Source organism: Lactuca sativa, chromosome 4 (genome assembly GCF_002870075.4).
Source record: "Lactuca sativa cultivar Salinas chromosome 4, Lsat_Salinas_v11, whole genome shotgun sequence".
NCBI lineage: Eukaryota > Viridiplantae > Streptophyta > Magnoliopsida > Asterales > Asteraceae > Lactuca > Lactuca sativa.
This window is the reverse complement of record NC_056626.2, coordinates 91,580,981-91,603,649: the sequence shown is the minus strand read 5'-3', so window position 1 is coordinate 91,603,649 and position 22,669 is coordinate 91,580,981.

Genomic DNA, 22,669 nt, shown 5'->3' with positions numbered 1-22,669 from the left:
GTAACACTTACCTATCCTATACATGATTCAACTACTGGATTTTACCTAAGCAACTTGCGTTGAAGCAATTTTCATTCATGTGGAGGATTGTTGGAAAATTAGTTTTACTAACTTCCAAAAAATGATTTTTTCCTAATTTTTAGCACGTATTTTGGTCTCTAAATATTATCAAAACGGACTAATGATTGTATATTCATGTTCTCCTCCATGATACCTTCGTCTCGATATATCACACGTCTCAAACGGATTAAAATGGAATGATAAATTACTTGACAAGGTAAGGTAGTTGTAAGAGAATAATATATGGGTTAAGTGGGTTTTTAACTCATCCCACATTGGTGGGAGAATGAAAAGAAAATGGGTATATAACTACAAATCCTAGCTAACTTTGTAAGAATTATAGAACCAAGACTCTTTCGTGTGCGCGCACGAAGGGGGTAGAAATGCGAGCCAGTTTGGCTTTGGGCCACTAAACTTGTGTGCATATGTATGCATCACCTGTCGGCCAAAAGAGTTCAAGGACCTTTTTGCATTTTTTTCTTTTCATTTAAATAGTTATAAACCCGAAATTAAATGGCATATTTTGGTTTTGATATCTTGATTAATTGGCCCATTTATTCTTGACAGTTACAATTTTGAATTAATCATATCAGTTACGTTTTGCAATATAAATATTGCATCTCTTTCACTGATAGGGTGATACCAAATGATTGGATCGTATTTTTCTCTCTTCCAATTACATTTCTGCTTCTTCCTCCTTCTGCAACCAAGGTATTTTCCGGGATTAGTGAGGGTTCGGGCAATCTGAAGAATCGTTTTCCGTTGTTTTATCTTGGGAAACAAATGCCTATATAGGGTGAATTTTTTTTAAGGAAATTGTGTTTAACACAAGCCTCAACTAATTTTCTTTTCGTTTGTTGTTTTGTGTAGTTTGGGTGATATTCTCCTAACACCATTTCCCTTGGTGACTCCACGATAACCGACTACTGATCACACATAAAAGGAATACCTAAGGTTTTGGAGAATATCGAGTCACCGGTACTGGAAAAGAACCTCATCATCTATCCAATCAATGGGCTCTCTCCATGTTTTGATCAAATCGCAAACATGATTCGTCATCGATCTCCGTTTTCGACGTTCCTTGAGATGAGTTCCATACTCCTTCTCGAAGAATATTACATGAATCAAGTTTTCCCTATTTAACCAACTTGAGTCATCGATCCCCTTTCCGACGTTCCATGCTTCCTCGTCGACTCTTTAATGGTTGATGCTTCCACGCATGGCAACAATTCTCGCAACAACAACCATCGGAGATAAGGTGGTCACGGTGGTAAAAAACAGTCGTGGTGGTCGTCGGCCACACTTTCACGATGACCGACAATACCACTCTAACCCTTATACTGCTCTTGTAGGATTCTAGTGGGCTTCGTCCCCACTTCTGGTCAAAAAAAAAATTCAAAACGCAGGCCTCCTGCCCATGTCGAATTAGCATGCTCGCGATTATTCATTACATCCCACCTGGAGGCCCGATAATACTTGTAGACCACATGCCTACGTTGTTGCTCATTCCTCCACCCAATCCCCTGTTTGGACCGACTCCTCGTTTCTGGCTACTTCCGACCAAGCAACTATGTTACTAGAAATTTTCAATGCTATGGACCTTTGTGGCCCAACAAATGGCGGTTGGTTCATGGATACATGGGCTACGTCACACATTCATGTAAACTAAGGTATACTTCAAACTATTCATCCTAAACGCAATATTTGTTCGGTTATTTCAGTTATGGATCATTAGATGTAACTAAATCCGATTCCTCCACCCTTTCCACTCATAATCCTTATCGCAGATTACACCTTCACAATATTTTGATTACCCCTCAAATTATTAAAAATCTTGTTTCTTTTTTGAAAATGTACTCGTGATAATAATTGTTCAATTGAGTTTGATGCTTATGGTTTTTATGAAGGATTTCCTGACCAAACAGGTTCTTCTTCGTTGTGATAGTTCTAGTGATCTCTACCCAATTACTTCCTCGTCTCCTCAAAATTTTGCAGTTGTCATCAGTCTTTTTGGCGTCATCGCCTTGTTTATCCCAATGCTCATGTATTTAAGTCTTTACTTTCTAGTCAATCTATTAAATATAATAAAACTAAGTCTAATGTTCCTTGTCCAGCGTGTCAAGCGGGAAAACCTGTTTGACTTCCATTTAGTTCTTCTGATTCTTTTTTTCTTTTCCTTTTGATGTAATACATTCCGATGTTTGGACATCTTCTTTATCTAGTTTCGGTGGTTTAAAATACTATGTTTTATCTTAGATCAATTCTCGCATTATGTATGGGTTTACCTTTGAAACAAAAGACGATGTTTTTAGCAAATTTATTCGTTTCCGTTCCCTTGTTAGAAATCAATTTAACCCGTAGATTAAATCCTTTCAATGTGACAACCTTGGAGGGGGATTCATAATTTCATTCTCTTTGTGATTCTAATGGCATCAAAATCCGTTTTTCATGTCCTTACATATCTCAACAAAACGGTAAATTTGAACGTATGTTACTCACTATAAATAACATTGTTCGAACCTTTCAATTTCACTCTCATCTTCCCCCATAAATTTGGGTGGAAACTCTTCACACCTCGTGTCAGCTTCTTAATATTCTTCCCTCCACTACCATTAATAATGACACTCCATATCACAAACTTTTTTGTAAAATACCAACCTACAATCACATACGTGATTTTGGGTGCCTATGTTATCCGCACCTCAACTTAACTCACAAACTTGTCCTTTGTACTACTCCATGTATCTTTCTTAGATACCCATCCAACCACTGTGGCTTCTGATGCTAAGATATGTTATCAAAGAAAATCATAATTTCTCGACATGTTGTCTTTGATGAAACTATGTTTCCGTATGGATCATTCACCCCTAATCACCCTCCGTTATATGACTTTCTTGATGACCACTCCAACTCCTCTTCCGTTGCTCACACTCTTTTGTACTTCCACCATTCCAACAGCCCCTGTCTCGTTGAGTACTCTTACGAACATCCCTTTAGCAATAAGTTCTTCCTCCACTGCTGCCACCGCCGATCCTCTTCCCCCCCCCCCTCCCTGAAAAACCACTCTTCAGTTGTTCCTCTAAGTTCAAAAACCTCTCTCACCACTAATCCCTCTCCTAACACCACTCTTTCTCATCACTTGCTCATTTTATCTAAACACGATATTTCCAAACCTATCCATCATCTTAATTTCCTCACTCAAACTGAATCCCTCACTCTGTGGTCTTACTTACATGCATTAAATGATCCTCACTGGCTAAAATCAATGCAAGACAAATATAATGCTTTGAGGGTTAACAAAACATGGGTTCTTGTTCTGATACCACTGAAGGGTAACATTGTTTGGTCCGTTGGGTTGTTTAAAAAGAAGTGAAATGTTGATGGCACATTAAACAAGTATACAACACGCTTGGTTGAAAATAGGAAAAGTCAACTCCTGGGCATTGATTGCGATGAAATTTTTAGTTGTGTGGTCAAATCGGCTACAATTTATACTATTCTTAGCATCGTTGTGCCTCATCATTAGCATGTTCTTCAGCTAGATGTGAAGAATGTGTTTCTTCATGGTCATCTCCAAGAGACATTATACATGCATCAACCCCTAGCTTTCATGACTCGAATCATCTGAGGCATGTATGTCTTCTTTAAAAGTCGTTATATGGTCTGAAACAAGCTCTTCGAGCATGGTATCAACAATTTGTGCAGTATGCCATGAACATTAAATTCACTCAGAGTTGATGTGACTCTTCTTTGTTTGTTTACTGTACTGGGAAGACCATGATATATTTATTACCTTATGTTGATGATATTGTTCTCACAACATCTTCTCAGGCTCTTTTACATCAGATTCTTTCATCTCTTAGCAAAGAGTTTACTATGACTGACCTTGGGGCTCTTAACTGTTTTTTTTTCGGAATTTCGGTCGATCACACTTCCACGAGTATGTTTCTAAAGAAGTACCATCTTGACATTCTTCAGCAGGCTAATATGCTGACATGTTAATCCATGTTGTACTTCAGTTGACAGTCAATCCAAGCTTTGATGTCTCCAATTGCCGATTTCACTTTAATTCTCAGTTCGTAGGTGCTCTTCAGTATCTTACATTCACTCATCTTGATATTGTGTTTGTTGTTCAGCAAATATGCCTCTACATTCTTGAACCCCAAGAGCCACATTTGCACGCGTTAAAATGTGTCTTACGGTATTAACGTGGTACCGTCAAACATGACAGTCAAATTCATTCATCTTCCTCTCCGGATCTTATTTCTTACTCTGATGTAGACTTGGGGTGCCCTACAACTCGTCGATCTACATTAAGTTATTGTGTTGTTCTTGGTATGAATATTATTTCATGGTTGTCTAAACGATAAGCTACTATCTCCCGCTCCAGTACCGAAGGAAAATATCGCGGTGTGGCTAACATTGTAGCCGAGACCTCTTGGTTTTGTAACATTCTTCATGAACTTCACTTTTCTCCAACAATGGCTACGATTGTGTATTGCGATAAACTTAGTGCAATTTATCTCCCCATGAATTTGGTGCAACATCAACGCACCAAACATATTAAGATAGACATTCATTTTATTCGAGAGAAAGTTGTCATAGGTGACATTCGGGTGCTCCATGTTCCAACCCCATCTTAGTATGCTGAAATTTGCACTAAAGGGATTCCATCATCGCTATTTATTGAGTTCCGATCCAGTGTGAGAGTTCATTATTCACCTCTCGTTACGATTGCGAGGGATTTAGCGGATATATATATATATATATATATATATATATATATATATATATATATATATATATATATATATCCGCTAACTGACATGTTAATCCATGTTGTACTTCAGTTGACAGTCAATCCAAGCTTTGATGTCTCCAATTGCCGATTTCACTTTAATTCTCAGTTCGTAGGTGCTCTTCAGTATCTTACATTCACTCATCTTGATATTGTGTTTGTTGTTCAGCAAATATGCCTCTACATTCTTGAACCCCAAGAGCCACATTTGCACGCGTTAAAATGTGTCTTACGGTATTAACGTGGTACCGTCAAACATGACAGTCAAATTCATTCATCTTCCTCTCCGGATCTTATTTCTTACTCTGATGTAGACTTGGGGTGCCCTACAACTCGTCGATCTACATTAAGTTATTGTGTTGTTCTTGGTATGAATATTATTTCATGGTTGTCTAAACGATAAGCTACTATCTCCCGCTCCAGTACCGAAGGAAAATATCGCGGTGTGGCTAACATTGTAGCCGAGACCTCTTGGTTTTGTAACATTCTTCATGAACTTCACTTTTCTCCAACAATGGCTACGATTGTGTATTGCGATAAACTTAGTGCAATTTATCTCCCCATGAATTTGGTGCAACATCAACGCACCAAACATATTAAGATAGACATTCATTTTATTCGAGAGAAAGTTGTCATAGGTGACATTCGGGTGCTCCATGTTCCAACCCCATCTTAGTATGCTGAAATTTGCACTAAAGGGATTCCATCATCGCTATTTATTGAGTTCCGATCTAGTGTGAGAGTTCATTATTCACCTCTCGTTACGATTGCGAGGGATTTAGCGGATATATATATATATATATATATATATATATATATATATATATATATATATATATATATATATATATATATATATATATATAGTCTAGCCCATATTGGTTTGCTGTGGCCCAAGGCCCTTTGTATATTTCCTTGTATTGTCTGGTATATATATTTTGCATATTAATGAATGAGGGGATATGAGATTCACGTGGACTTTCACTTTTTGGTATTTGGTGGGATATTTTCTGTCCTATGTCTAACTTTTGATAGTCTTTTAATTTAAACATATAATTCTAACTTGAATGTTATGCAAAACAAAGTGTTTTGATGAGGTGATTATTACTGTGTTTTGGGTACTGTAGAAGTTTCAAAACAATTTTTTTTTTGGAATGGTTAAGCCTAAGTGAGCAGATACTTTTGACGACATCATTCCCACTCGCACTTTTGGATTTTTAATATGTGCAAAAAATTGTAAGATGAACTTTAGTTAGTTACCCAACCCTTGTTCACCTTCTTCTAATTTGAAATATGTTTTATATTACTTCCTTGCTAGTCTTTTAATCTAACCATGCTGTTTAAAAAAATGTATATATCCCTAAATGCCCCAAAAGGTTGTCATTGAGTAGTAAGTTTTTAGCATCTTGAATTGTCAAAAATCAAAATCACATGTTGTGTTCGTGATATCCATTTTTGTTGTGAACCATGTTAACTTTTTATTTATACAGAAAAAAATTTTAATTCAAATATATATAACAGCAAATTCAAAACTTAATTAGTATAGAAACTGTATCTCTATTTTATTTGTAAAATAACCGTTGAAAGTTTTCTAAAACTCTGCCTCGCGCATATATAGCGTCTTTGTATTTCTAGCATGTATACGATTTTTTTCTACCGAAACTATAATTAATGGTTAAAAGATTAACCTACTTGTTTGTGGAAGAATATAAAATACACTCAAATCTTTTTAGAGTATGTTTTTAATTATCTTTAAAAAAAAGAGAAAGCTGTTAGCTATACTTGTTCTATATTGTTTTCCACATGTTTATGAAAAATATCGTTATTTTTGGTTGGAGTCTTCACGAATGTAGTTTATGACCACTTTTGCGTTTTGAATGATAAACTGGCGATACTTTTTAGTTTTGGATAATTACAATGAGATTTTCCAGATAATGTGGTAGATATGTGCCCCAACTGAGACAAAGTTTGTTGAATTCCAATTAATTCGACATGGTTTACTACCAACTAATACGATGATGGATTAAATACGAGATTTTTCTTATAAGATTATTACCTAAAAAATTAAAAGAAAAATTACCGTTTTTTTGAAAAATATTTAAAATATTCTAATAGAATAGCAGACTGTAAATATTTTAATGTGATTTTTAAAATATTAAAATATTCTATTAGATTTGTCAGATATGTAGAATATTATAATATTTTACTAGAATATGTAAAAAAATATATTTTTTATTTTTTATTTTTTGTATTTTTTTAAATTTCTTTTGGAAAATTTAATTCAGAAAAAATATTTGAAAAAAAAATTCGAAAATTTTCAATTATTTTGCATTTTAAAAATGTTTTTTTTATCTACTAAATGAGTAGCTAGGATGAGCGGCTATGATTGCGTCTCACGCTCTCACAAAATTAGACTGTCTCACATGAACATACATATATATATATATATATATATATATATATATATATATATATATATATATATATATATATATATATATATATATATATATATATATATATATATGAAAAAGTTCAACAAAGAACAATTATTAATCAAGGAACCAATGAGCCATTCCAAAGCATAGAAATTTAAAGCGATCAATGGCAAAAGGAAAAGTTGTAGACTTTTACAATGGACGCGCATGTACTAGATTATAACAAAACTCACTTCTTCTTTTTTTCGTTTATAACTTTTTTAAGCCATGTTTTTTATCGAAAAAAAAACCCGAGTAAACCGTTGTTCACGATTTTTCGTCCTCTTTCCAAAGAGATTTATGATGATATATAAAAAACGAACTTTTTTTTCTTCGAAAACCCACTTCATTTTCTTTGTTGAAAAGTTAAGGTCTATTTTTTTATAGAAAAAATTAATAAATATATCAAAATTCAAGTTTTTTTGTACTTTTTAAATATAGATTCATATTCATGTAAAAAAACGATATTTCCGTTCAGATTCAAAGTGTGCATAATAGTAAGTCAGATTCACAGTGTGAATCTGAACTGATCGGAGCTTTTTCACATTGTGAATGTTAAAAATTGAAATATTTATAGTTTAGATTCACAGTGTGAATCTACACTGATAAAAAAAATTTTTTGTGTGAACCTTCTCATATTTACAGTGTGCATAATAGTAAGTCAGATTCACAATGTGAATCTGAACTGTTAGAGTTTTTTCACAATGTGAATGTTAAAAATTAAAATATTTACAGTTTAGACTCATAGTGTAAATCTACATTGTTCAAGGTTTTTTTTTTTTTAAATCGGTGTTGATGTTTATTTATAGAGTACAAAAATTAATATTTTTGGTATAATTATTATTATTTTTTTTTGATAAAAATAAACTTAAATATTGAAAAAACTAATAAAATGAAGTGGGTTTTTTTCGAAAAAAAAAATATTTTTTATATATCAATATGGATCTGTATGGAAAGAGAACGAAAAATCAAGAACAACGACATTTAGTTTTTTTTATAAAAAAATGTGGCCTAAAAAAAATTTTAAACGAAAAAAAAGAGGTGGGTTTTTTTGGTAAAGAGGTGAATTTTTTGGTATAATCTAGTATGTGTGCGTCCAATATAAAAGTGTACGTCGATTTCCTTGGTCGTTGATCATTATGATTTCGAATGTGATATGATTTCCGACGCTCACAATTGGTTCTTTGATTCCTTGTTAATTATGGTTCTCTATTGAACCTCACTATATATATATATATATATATATATATATATATATATATATATATATATATATATATATATATATATATATATATATATATATATATATATATATATATATATATATATATAGTTTATAACCCGTGGGAACCACGGTTAGAAAATTAATTAAACTTTCTAAATAAAAACTCAAAAATATTAATTAATAATTTTAAATAACTTATTAATTAAAAGATATTTTTTAGTTATATATAAAATTATAATCGTTGATTCAAATAAATACGTAAAATATATATCATCTTATAATTTGTATAAATTTTATTTTATTATAATTGGTATAAATTTTATTTTATTTTTATTCTAATATTATTAATTTAATGTTATTAAAATGTGATTTAAATTTTGAAATTTGAAATTTGAAATGGAGAATTAATAGATTGACAAGTGTCATGATATTAATTACAATGCCTAACATGGTGACACATGGCAAAAGAACTACTCTTTTATTAGTGTATATATATATATATATATATATATATATATATATATATATATATAGAGAGAGAGAGAGAGAGAGAGAAAGAGAGAGTGAGAGAGAGAGAGAAGATAGAGAGAGAGATGATCATTTGAGAACTCATAGTTTTTCGAGAACCTGAGAACTAAAAGTGGAGCATTGAATCAAAACAAGGGATGGTCAAGATGCATTGTGGCATTTTTGTAAATAAGTGGAAAAATAAAAGGACAGGGGCATCAGAATTACATGGAATTAGGGGCATTTTAGGTTTATAGAAATTGACTCATACACATACATCTCTAGATCACCATTCCTTATCAGATTGATTTTCTCTCTCTCTCTCTCTATCTCTCTCTCTCCACCGTATCTCTTCCCCTCGTCTCTATCCTCCCTTAATCGGTCCACCTCTACGTCTGTAAACAATGAACATCGGTTACACCAATCAACAATCTTTCATATCCAGATCATCGGTGAAGAATTTACGAGCCTATAGATCGACAATGTTCGTGTTCACCTTCGATTGCGATATTTGAAGCCCTAAATCGCCCGATTCATGATTATCGATTCATCGAGATCGATCAACAATGATCTATCAAGTTTTTGTAAGCATCGATTTGTCATCATTGATCAGCTCCCGGGATCAGAAAGTCAAGCATATGACCATGGAAATTCATTTAGGTCCAGCTAGTGTTTGTTTATAGCAGATGGATAGTGTGCTTTCTTAAGATGGAAAGCAAGATCCAGATGTCAATGGCTAGTGTACAATTGACAAATCATGAGGTTAATTCATCCCTGCGCTTCTCTCACTTGTTAATGCTCATGTATTCAGGTATTATTATGCTAGAATTTCTTGCTTATCTCGTTGATTATTTTGCTACAATTTGTTGTCTATCTTGGTGTTTATTATGCTAGAATACGTTTCCTATATTTGTGTTCTTGAGTTTTTTCTTGGTTTTCATAATTTGTATGTTATCTTTCTAAGTTAACAACCGATTTTATGATCATACACCAACTGTTTGATTAAAATCCTCAATGAACTTAACAAGCAATTTTTTGTGTTAGATTATTGTTAAAATCATCAGAATATTTAGCAAACAGACACCATTGATGTTTAATGAATTTCATTTTCTAAATATTGGAATAATTTCTTATTCTGAACAAGTAGTTCTCAGGAGTTAGTGACAATTTTTGTCCCTTCCCAAACACCATTTCAACAAAAGGAAAGCACTTCACAAGCTGCGAAACGTCACTAGAATAACATTATAATAGATTAACACTCAACTTTACTTCCTATTTATATACTTGAATGTAGGGATGAGCATTAGAACCGCTGGAACCGAAACCGGAAAGGAACCGGAACCGGAATTGGTAATAAGGTCCGGTTACCAGTTCTCCATTTTTATGAAAAACGGTGTGACAACCCGAAATTTATTTCGTCATTTTTAACCCCTCCTTCCGTTAATAAGCCTCGCTTTATTAATTGTCTGTTAACCTTTTGGAAGAGGTAAATTAATTTGGGACTTTTATAATGACTTTGTAACGGTTGAAATAAATTAGAAACACCACAATATTCCCTTGAAAATTTTTAGTTTCAACCAAGTCAAAATACGACCATTTAATCGGGTGCGACCAAAAGCCCCGTTTAACGTCAGTATCGGGTAGATTTCCACTGAGCCACAAGCTCAACCCCTATATAAGGGGGAGTGGACTCCATTCACACTCTTTCCACTCTCTCTCTACACTCTCTTTACAATTTGTTTTCGAGCCAAAAACGCCCATTCCGAGCCCCAAACTAGTAAGTAATCTATCCTAACTTGTTGTGTAGCTTAGTTAACATACAAATTCATGTTTAAGACATCAAATAGGGGCAAATCCATGTGTTTATGGCCCAAGAACTTTCTTGGACCGTGAACACCCTTAAGTGGGGTTTTTAAGCCCCAAAACCCCTCTAAACTACCCCTAGGGCTTAGATATGGCTTGTGGACTTACACCTTCGAGCTTAGAACACTAAAACCTTGAATTTTTTAGAGTAAACATGAGTTTACGCCCCAAGAACACTCTTGGACCGTAAACCCCTCTTCAAGGGCCGTGAACACCTTTTAAGGTGTTAGAAATGCCCTCAAACACCTCCTATGGCCTTGGAAAATGTATAGAAGCAACCACCATTGAAGTAAAGGCATTAAACATCAAAGAATCATTGGACATAGGAGTTTACGGCCTTAAACTCCGTTAGGATTGGTCCATGGGCCCTAAACTCCCAAAAGGTGGCCATATGATGCCCTAGCACCCCCATTTGAATTGGAATAATGCTTAGAACTTTATACTCTATCATTTAAGGCTTAGATCTATGAAGGAAATGATCTAGTGAGAGTTTACGGCCGTAAACTCCTTGTTTAGGGTCGTGAACTCCTTAGATGGTCCATTTGTTGCCTTAAACCCATTCATATGCCTTATATTTGGACCTAGCCTAATTCTATGAGTGAGATAAGACCATTTAGCATCCTAGAACACCCCCACCATGAGTTTACGGCCATAAACTCATGGGGAGTTGGTCTTAGGGACGTGAACTCTATAAAGAGTTTACTCTTGAAGAGTAAACTCCTTATCTAGGGCATACACTCCCTTAGATGTTACCCGGGATACCCCTAGCACTTAACCAAAGTGTTTTCCGCACTTTAGGATGCGTATACGTGTTTAATTAGTATTGTATTTACTAATTGTATGTAAACATATGTCATCATATGTTAATAGGTCACTAAGTGTGTTCAAGTCTTTACTTGACACCGAGCACCCAACCGACACTTTCGTTCAATCCACTTACAACAGGTGAGTTCATACCCCTGAATTAACCTTTTAAATGTTTTTACATGCCTTTATGGGGGGAATACGAGTTAAAACGTGCCAGTTATCATATCAATCACATGTGATTGATAACCTGCATGCACAAGGATTTATTACACTGTCAGCTGTTTTACCAAGTATAATACTATAAATGGTTTTCCAAAACGTCTTTACTTGTTTAAATCTTTTCTCAAATTGTCTCTTGCGTTGTATGTTTTACTTCAAAACCAGTTACAACAGTATTTTAAACAAAGGTTTTTCTTTACTTATATTGTTTTATCAAAGTTGTATTCAAAACTTGTTTTATGAAAGATTGTCAAGGATTTCTAAAGGTCTTCAAACTTATTTTACAAAAGGATATCAAGTCATGATTTTCTTAAGTGTAAAGGTTTTCCAAAGTTTTCGTCAAAGTTTTCTTCCATGCTTTTATGCTTCTACTTCGTTATACTTCTACTTCGTTAGATGCTACTACTTCGTTAAGAGCTTATACTTCGTTAAACGTTTCTACTTCGTTAAACACTTCTACTTCGTTAAATGTTTCTACTTAGTTAAATGTATGTCTGTACTTGTATAGTTATATAAATAATGTTTAAAGGACTTAGGAAGGCTAGTTCGCCCTATTTCCTTTTCCTCGTTTGGATGTGGTCTGGTGGGATCGGATATCCGTCCGAAGGTCGTTTAATCATTAATTATATATTATGTATACATGTATAGACATAAAGGTTTACATCTGCCAGTTCATTTCCCTTGGGTAGCAAGGGCATCCTCCTACTCGTCACTCATAGATTAGGGACACTGGTAACTATTATAGGAATAGTTAGGAAGCTCTATTCACTCCTTCTAGTACGCTAATACCAAAAGAGTCAGTTCAGTTGTGAGTCTCTACCATTAGTCCAGCACTTACATCAGAATTCACTATTCGAGATGCATCTTCAAGACACGGATCTCCCTATCGTCGAGTTGGTAACCAGAGTCTCCTGTAGGGAGAGCGGGCATTGTGTGTATAGATCTATACGGGACTGACACTCCCGCACCCTGACTGCTAGCTACAGTCCATGTCCTACCAAGCCAAGGGGTGACAAATGTCACATTTATTCCGACGCTTGCAGGGCGTCAAGTACTCTAGTGTCAATCAGTATGGTTACGAGTATCTCCATGTTTACCTTATAATTCATAGCCTTAAGGTAACGAGAATTAACACCGTATTTCTGAAACAACACTCTTAGGATCACTCTTTGTTTTAGACCTTGCTAGTTGTATCTTTCATTTGATACTGTCTGGGTCTGTGTTTCTTCGTTTTAGACCTTGCTAGCTGTATCTTTCATTTGATACTGTCTGGGGTCTGCGTTTCTTTGTTTTAGACCTTGCTAGCCATATCGTACATTTGATACCATCTGGGGGTCTGTGTTTCCTTATGTTAGACTGAGCCAGGCATATCAATTCATTTGATACTCTCCTGGCGTCTATGATTTCTTTTGCCTTAGTCAGCAGTATTTTCTACTGAGGCATATGTTATTTTCCCTAATGTTTTTACTAGTGATATTCTCCTACTTCGTTTAAAATCAAATAACGTATTTTGGTAATGATAGTATTTCAAGGAAAATTACTCTTTAAAACATAACTCTGTCGAGTCTTGGTAGAAGACTGCTTTTATTTAGAAAATATAGGATTTTCTGGAAAGGATTCTAATACACCGTAGATTCTAAACTACTACTTTTTATAAAGTTATTTTGAATAAAATGCTTACTTACACAAATGACACTAAATACTTATGAACTCACTAGCATTTATAAAAATGTTGATACTCGCTTTCAAAATAACTTGTATTCTCAGGTCAGCAATAGACAGGTACACCCAGGAGCTTTCGTGAAGCCAGCCTAGAACCAAGCTGCGTCTATACTAGTTTCTGTAATACTTTGATGTCTCTATTAAATGTAACTTATGTAAAACTATTACTATTAATGCAATGGTTGTTGTACTTTGAGTACTATACTGCATATGTTGTGATACTTGACATGACGTCATCCACCCCAGAACGTTTCCGCCGTTCCGGTTTTGGGGTGTGACAGATTGGTATCAGAGCATTGTTTATAGTGAGCTAAGTATATCAATTCATAAAAGATATACAGCCTATAAATACATAGGTATAAAACACTCTGACCAAAATTATACTTTAAAATATAACCATATATTACCAAAGTATAAAAACATCCATAATCTAAACACCCGAACACAAGTATCACAAGAAGAACAAGAATAAAAGTCTTCGGATGTTGAGCATTACCGTCAAACTTGGGCAGTTATGTAATCGTAAGCTGGAATAAATATAACCTGATCAACTACATTTATTCGAGATGCGATGAACGTGTGCTTGGGAGTGATAGCGGTGTTGAAACAGGTCTGAAACTTACCAACTAGGAATGCTAGAGCCAAACATAAAGTTTAAAATACTATGGGAGTATTTTGGAATACTAAAAGACTCACATTAATCCCAGAATCATATTTAGAAGATAAGAAACAAACAAGAAATTAAAATACCATAGGGGTATTTTAGGAACCATAGATAACCTTGTGTGAAGAACTAAAAAGATCCTTATTGATATACCTACAATTACAGTGGGTATACTCCCAAGGTTATATATAATAAGGATCCCGTAGACTAAGAATGTGTGGTTTCGCTCTACTTCCTTTTCCTCGTTGGGATGTGGATATAGAGTAGTATCACGTATTCGAAGGCCTATCGGATCTAAGCTATATATGATTTGTGTACCCTATGTAATTGTAGCAGGACTCGATATGGATCACCCAGTGAAATGTTAATAATCTCTTAGGATTCTTTATACATTTCCATTCTCGCACGAACCCTGTAGAAAACCCTATCCACTTTAGTACTCAGCAGAAGAGTTGATTCAGACCCCGAAGAGGTTCATTGAGAAGATTTCCAGTTCGGAAATAAATGAACTAGGTCGAGACTATTGAAATCACCAAGTGTCTATATCTTTTTAGGAACATGGTGGGAAATTCGCCTAAACTTCCGAGATTTCCAGTCATCCATCACGAAGTGATGACACCCAAAGTCGGAATCGGAAGTAAGACGGAGTAGAAATTCAATATGTCTATAGGAGAAGAGAACCCTAGGTAACTACCCGCAGGAAACCAACGTCGGTCCCAGTCAAAGATACGAGGAAAACAGAGGGAGCCAGTACATGGAACCCGAGAAGTGTCTTTTCCTCGTTTTCATCACGCTAATACACCCATAAAATAATACAATTTAGTGAGTTGGTGATTACACTACTCACGCTATGTGCTAGGTAAATCGCCTTTTTCCCATTGCAAGTAATACAATTAGAGCGGATCCCCAGACCTCTATTGAGAATGTTTAGCCATAAGTCTTCATGAGCCTTTCTTCCCGCGGTCTTTGTTCCGAACTGTTCTCAGATCTTCCCAAGCCGGAGAGTGAAACCTTTCCCAGTATAAAGGTAACTTAGTAGGAACGACTCCCATCTTATGGCTTTTTCCGATACTCATACTCCTACCTTGAATACCCGGAATACATCATAGGGATGTAGGTCGACACTCAGACAACCAATATCCGAGGCACGGGAAAAATTATGCCTAATACAGTAAGGATAGATACGTCTAAGGGTTAACCATCGCCTCTCGTCGGCTTGTGTTCCTTCTGTGTAAGAAAACCATGCCTCCGAAGAAGAGTAACCGATCCACTGGCAAGAAACCTACTCTCCTATTCGATGAAGCTATGTTCCAAGCTGCAGTCTCAGCAGCCGTAGCAGCTGTCATGGCTCATCTGAATGCTAACAACGCCAATGTTAGCAAGAGCCCTATCGGAGTTCCGATCCTAGTAATGCACAGCAGCAACCAACACCTGCATACCCAGCCAACCCCACTAAAGAGAAAGCTCAAGAACGAGGAAGGAAGTACCTCGGCTCAAGGACCTCCCGAAGGGCAACGAGCTAAGACAGTCAGTACCCCTGCCAGCCCTTCCATCCCAACTTTAAGAAGACCATACCTAGGAAACCTTACCCACTGCAGCAAGTGTAGCTACCATCATCTTGGTATCTATCGGGAACTCTCTTGTGCTAGGTGAAACATGAAGGGGCATATTGCTCAAGTCTGCAGAACCCCGATTAAGTTCATCACATCAACCACCAATGTGGCGGCAAATCCAGTTTGTCGTCTATGTAGTGAGATTGGACACTTCAAGAAGGACTGTCCAACCGAAGGAAACAACAAAGGCACAGGAGGAGTCTGACTCTAATGCTTAGGGAGAAGCATCAAGGAACCCGGTAGATATTGGTACGTCTCTCAATCTCAAATAACTAACCGAAAACATTAGAAGGCTAACTCTAAATGTAAATACTTCCCCATTAAGGCGAAAGTCGCAGCATTGTTATAAAATTTAAAATTTCATCAGGTAAAACTATAATGGCTAGATATATACGTTACGACCATGTATAATTGAGATGGATAGACCTAGAGTGAGTGAATGCTGCCTCATTTCATGTCCCTCGTTTGGTTGTGGATTTAGGGCGGAGTCGCTCAGTCAACAGTCCTCTCCACCTTAATTATACATGACTAGTATATGTTAGGCGATTATAGAAAGGCCTCGTGAGAATCCATTCATGAAAGGTACTCTACTCAGAAACACTCAGGACCCTCTATAGTTCCGCGTCGACTCTATCAGTCCAAGTATCCACGACAGTGATACACGGGACGAAACCCAAGACGCCAAGAACTGGTGTGCCCGTTCAGCACATGACCCTATCGACCCTCATTCTATGTCTTGTCGATGTATGCCAACTTCGACACCTCTATCAATCATGGTTTGACGTAGTGCACCCATGTGTAAATCCTTAGTGTTGTGTAAAAAGAACTTTCACCGTAGCCAAATTCGGTAGATAAAGGTTCTTCTGAAACTAAAAATAATAAAACCTAATGCGATCCGTCAGCCGTCCCTCTTATCTCAAACCTTCCGAAGTACCCAGGAGAAGGGTACCGCGCGCTGTTAACCAGTATGGTTACGAGTATCTCCATGTTTACCTTATAATTCATGGCCTTAAGGTAACGAGAATTAACACCGTATTTCTAAAACAACACTCTTAGGATCACTCTTTGTTTTAGACCTTGCTAGCTGTATCTTTCATTTGATACTGTCTGGGTCTGTGTTTCTTCGTTTTAGACCTTGCTAGCTGTATCTTTCATTTGATACTGTCTGGGGTCTGCGTTTCTTTGTTTTAGACCTTGCTAGCCATATCGTACATTTGATACTGTCTGGGGGTCTGTGTTTCCTTATGTTAGACTGAGCCAGGCATATCAATTCATTCGATACTCTCCTGGAGTCTATGATTTCTTTTGCCTTAGTCAGCAGTATTTTCTGCTGAGGCATATGTTATTTTCCCTAATGTTTTTACTAGTGATATTCTCCTACTTCCTTTAAAATCAAATAACGTATTTTGGTAATGATAGTATTTCAAGGAAAATTACTCTTTAAAACATAACTCTGTCGAGTCTTGGTAGAAGACTGCTTTTATTTAGAAAATATAGGATTTTCTGGAAAGGATTCTAATACACCGTAGATTCTAAACTACTACTTTTTATAAAGTTATTTTGAATAAAATGCTTACTTACACAAATGACACTAAATACTTATGAACTCACCAGCATTTATAAAAATGCTGATACTCGCTTTCAAAATAACTTGTATTCTCAGGTCAGCAATAGACATGTACACCTGAGAGCTTTCGTGAAGCCAGCCTAGAACCAAGCTGCGTCTATACTAGTTTCTGTAATACTTTGATGTCTCTATTAAATGTAACTTATGTAAAACTATTGCTATTAATGCAATGGTTGTTGTACTTTGATTACTATATTGTATATGTTGTGATACTTGACATGACGTCATCCACCCCAGAACGTTTCCGCCGTTCCGGTTTTGGGGTGTGACAAACGGTCCCGGTTCTAAAAACCGGAACCGGTTTAACATTTTTCCCGTTTTTTAAAATTCGCATAACTCACTCATATGAAGTCGGAATTATTTGATTTTTTTTCCAACATGTAATTTGGAGTTTTGAATTCATTTTTGACTATACAAACATATGTTTTGGTTAGATATTGAATCAAATACATGCCCCGAAAGAAAGATTATCGATGCTGCGTTTTTTCTATTTCATCATTTTTTTTGAATCTGTCCCATTTTTTAAATGAGTATAACTCATTCATATGACGTCAGAATTATTAAATTTTCTTTCCAGCATGTAATTTGGTGTTTGTAGTTCATTTTAGACTATAGAAACACTTAATTTGGTTAGATATTGAATGAGTTATAGACCACGGAAGACAGCATATCAATGTTGTGTATTTTCTGTTTCAGCATTTTTTTGGAATCTGTCCGGCTTTTAAAATGCGCATAACTCACTCATATGAAGTCGGAATTACTTGATTCTTTTTTCATCGTGTAATTTAGTGTTTGTACTTCAATTTAGAATGTAAAAAGTCTTAATTTTGTTAAGTATTGAATCATTTACAAGCTCCGGAAGATAGCATATCATCTATAATATTTCAACCGGTTCTAATTTGAAAAATAACCGAAAAACTGGGACCGGAACCGGAACCGATGCTAGAACCGGCGGTCCGGTTCCCGGTTCTTATAATATAGGGAAATCGGTTCTGGTTCCGGACCGGTCCGGTTCTAAAGCTCATCCCTACTTGAATGCGATATAATTACCGAAATATCTTCCAGCACCAGAAAAGCAAATGTCATCATATCTTGAAAATAAGTTATGAGCTCAGGTTATATTAAATGTGACCTTTTTGATCCTTATAAAACCGTAGGTGTCACTTTTGTCCCAATCGTTTGCTTATTTGTCAAAAATGGACCATATACAAGATTTTTGTTTTGTTTTTCACATCTTAGGCATGTATAACACTTTTGTCTTCGTATTATGATGTATAGAGTGTTATAGTTTATGATTCTCACCCATTTTTGTTTAAGTTTTATAGATCCATCGAGTTTTATCACACAAACACAACAGAAACCAAGAAAGTCACACATAACATGCATAAAACACATAGATCTACACATATTTCTTGTATTCTCCCCCAAAAACATGTAAAAACCAAAAACAAGGGGTATGAACTCACCTTTGCTTGTTGTTCTCGGTTTTGAAGAAGAAATGGAAGAGGTTTCGGCTCTAGCAAGCTTTCTTGAGTGGATTTTGAACTTAAGAAGTTCTGGGAAGCTAGATCATGAAATAGAGTGTTTATAGATGAGAACTCTTGCATGAAATTGAGACAAATCATTTAAATGTGTTAGCAACTTACCTAGAAGTGATCTTTGTGGAAGAATTCTTGGACACACCCACACAAATCACGAAAATTTAAGGAGTAAAGAGGATTTTTTGGAGAGAGTTTTTGAGAGAAAATGAAGATGATGGGGGCGTCGTAATCTTTAGTCGAGGGTAGAAGAAGAGAGGAAGAGAGAGGGTTGAAATGATAGGTGCATGGAAACCCACCATACTTGTATATATATATATATATATATATATATATATATATATATATATATATATATGGGTCGATCAACCGGGCTAGGAGGAAGGAATGTATTATCTTGGGTCAATCATTGCCTTTGCTCGAAATCATGAGGCCCAAGAATTATTTTTCGTCCCATTGGGCCCTTAGAATGGTTTACGACCCAATAAAATCCATTAGGGTAAATGGAAATCATTTATGGCTGAATAAGGCCCATTAGGGTTAGAATTAATCATTCTAGGCCCAAATGGTCCAAAATGTTATAAATTTATGAATCGGGACCATTTAGAGTCCAAATAGGGTTTCTAAGCCCAATATAGTTGAATTGAATGCTTATTGGTCCATTAGGCCCAATAAGGAAATCCTATTCCATAATAAGCTTGAACCAGGATTTTTAGGGTTTTTAACTCATTATTAACTATTTAAATACTTTATATAGAGTTTTAAACTTCACTTGTGAATCTTGATTAAGTTTTTTTGTCATAGAATGAACATACTGCATGGTATCAAGTTAGAGCTATAATTTTTATCATAGATGACGTTTACATGGTCATAGAATTTCCTGGCTAAAATGCCAGTTGTGACGGCTCTGAAAAATGACTCTGCATGACACCTATTTTTCAAACTATTACCCAACGTAAATTAATACCAAATTACCCAAAATACCCATTGGTCAAATTTGGTCAAACTCAACAAACTAGTCGAGTCGGCCCAGCCTTGTACGCGGGGCGTACTTAGATGTACGTGGGACATACCAATCGCTGACCAGAATATGGGGACTTGACCGCGTACGAATAACGTACCATCCGGTATATGGTATGTGCCCAATGTACACAGTTGGATGCTTTCCCAACTCATTAAGTGCTTAATACTTTAGCCCTCGCGTCCAAATTACAGATCCAAGTCCCAAATGTTGTCCTTGACCATAAAGTTTCCAACTTTATGATCTTACATGGCCATTAAGTATTTAACACTAAAAACCCAACATCTTAAGCCATTAAGACAACCAAACTCATGCATGGGGAAGAACTAAGAGCCAATATCATATTTTTATCACTCAAACTTCCCTAAAACGTACAAAAGGACAACTCACTGGGTCTAGGGTAACTCATACCCAAAAGAACCAAGAATATGGGGCTAATAAGCGTATTATTTCAACATAAATAAGATCTAGTGATAGGATCATCAAGCTCAGAACTTTATGCCTCAAAATGAAGCTTGGAGGTATGGTGTTCCTAGATCTATAAGGTCTTGATCTTCCATGTTGGTGCTTCTATCTTCTCCTTGCTTCTAAGGCACCACAAACACATACTTTTAAGTGGTGGGTTTTGAGCATATCTACATTCCTATGTGATCATGCAACCCTAATTGCTTTGGATCTAACTTTTTCACTAATTGAACATGAAAATTGAATACCAAAGCAATAAGCCTAGATCTAGCATACAAGAATCAAAATTCATATGAAATTAGGGTTGGAATATTACCTCACTTGTTATATTGTAATAACAAGAACAATCCTTGAAGATCCTTGACTCTTGAAAGCTTAGTGCCCCAACTGTTGCACCTCTAATGGAGTCACAAAAACCTAATTCAAGAGGATGAGTTGGAGAGACAACGAAATCGGCTAGGGTTCTTCAAAGAAGCATAGGGCCAAAATTCCTAGTGTATGAAGGGGTTTATATAGCTGCGGACTACTAGGGTTTCTGGAGGAAACCCTAACTCCTGCTTAAGGCTTAAGCAACCCATTGACTCCTCCTTATGAGGCCTTGTACGAAATCTGTAGGGCCTTCCTATAGGATTTCGTCCACTCCTAATTAAGGAGTCTAATAGTCCAATTCTACAACTATCAATGATTTGCAGAACAACCCATCCATTATTAATCAGTTCCTTTTAATCCCAAAATTAATATCAAATTAATTTCTGATTACTTACCAATTAATAATATGATTTCCAAATAATATATTAATCTTATAATATATTAATAAAATCATTTTAAGTACCAATTTATTATTTCAAATAATAAATCATACTATCTCTCCACTAGTCATCCTGTCAAGTTGCATGAGTGAAGGCAACCCAAAAGGACCATGCTACTGTCAAATCAAGTACATACTAATTATAGTTATGGGCTTAGACACCTAATCCAACAGTCTCCCACTTGGATAAGTCTAATAACTATTATTGCAAGTATGAATTCAAAATTTGACCAGCAATCGTAGCTTTCAAAAGCCGTTGTTGAACTATGATCTTATCAGTGACGTGTCCTTAGATAAGGGATCAAATATTCCTCCGTTCTACAATATATCGTATGGACACGAGACATGGATGATAACCATTCTCTCTGTCCAAGGTTTGTTTCCCGATTTTCGATTTATGACGACTGACTAATTGAACAAATCAAATCAGTCCAGGCTTGGCCAAGTGCTTAGATTGTCATCACTAAATCATCGACGGGCCCACAAATATCACTTTCATCCCATTTAGGGTAAAAGGAACGGATAAACTTCGACTCATATGCTTGCACAATTTACTCATCAAATCACACACAACAATATGTTTTATAACATCAAGTTACTGATGCGTTTACATATTATCAATGCACAACCGACTCGTAAACAACAACTCATATGTCTCCGTTTCAAGAATATAAGATATTATCATCTCAAAATTACTCATGATAAAATCCATGATGTAATACTTGAGCGTGGGTTAATCCAATACTCAAATTCCTATTTCAGGAGTACTCATGAACACTGCAGAAAAAATTTGCTATGTCTAAGCACTTAGACAATATATAGTCAGATTCATGATAGTCTTAATTCACTACTTACTTACAAAAGTATGATCGGCGGTGGATGTTTGAATAATCTTATTATTCGGGAAGTAAAACATGTGGAGTGAAACACAAGAATAACCCAATCCAATATGCATTGATCCTTTTGTAATGTCTAGGCACCAAAGTCACAAAGAGTTGGCCACTCATATTACAAAACATTCCATTGGATATTTGTTGCAAAACAATTCCATGGAAATGAAGTCTCAAATTCAAAGAGCATTCCTTGAACATCCTTCTTACATTAAAGTTACTAACTCACACATAGATCTGAACATCCAACTCCCATAATGGAAACATTTCCATATTTCCATATGACTATCAATTCTAAACAAGAGTTACCTCTATTCAGAACAAATCAATATGGTTCTTCTAAAAATATACTATATTTCCAA